The following is a 692-nucleotide window of genomic DNA, read 5'->3' as shown; positions in this document are numbered from 1 at the left end:
CTTTGGCGGTAGCCAATGCCAAGAAGGCGAACACAAGCACATCATGCAGGGCCTGGCCGAGGCATGCCTCGCCCGACCTGGAAAAGCTCCGAACGCTGGACTCAGGGGTATCTGCACTCAAAGAGCCGAGACTACTCGACTCAGCAGACGTGAGGAGCTACCTCATCCTGTGGCCATGGGCGTGCTGTGGCTGAGGACATAGTACAAATGCGTGGTCAGTTAGCTCGATTGGAAAACGGTGGAGGGCCATGACCGCAAGCTAACACAGTGGCCTGAACTTCCTTCGTCAGTGCGTCGTGCCCAGAGTGGCGCGGTTGAAATGTCGAGGAAGCGTTTTGTTAGGAGAAGTAGGGAGGTCGCATGTAGTTCTCGGCACTCGGTTCCCTGGCGCTGATGATCTTGGCTCGGACGCGGTGGCTCACTCAGGTCAGAGTCGGGGCACGGACGTGAGAATTTCTAGTGCAGGTCTTAGCCAGGAACGCGGCCATTGAGAGGTGCTTTGATACAGGCATGATTGGCTAGTGATGTGCGCTGGCCTCACTGTCGGCATTGTGCCCTTGCTGACAATTTGACAGATTACTCAGATCCGCAGAATAAGACGTCGAAAATGCCGACTGGCCAAAACGCTGCGCTGCTCAATGATTTTCTTGGAGATGGCTTGGGCGGAGATGTCATGGGCGTGCTGATACGCG

Source organism: Verticillium alfalfae, genomic scaffold (genome assembly GCF_000150825.1).
Source record: "Verticillium alfalfae VaMs.102 supercont1.1 genomic scaffold, whole genome shotgun sequence".
Taxonomy (NCBI): Eukaryota; Fungi; Ascomycota; class Sordariomycetes; order Glomerellales; family Plectosphaerellaceae; genus Verticillium; species Verticillium alfalfae.
Note: the sequence above shows the minus strand (reverse complement) of the source record.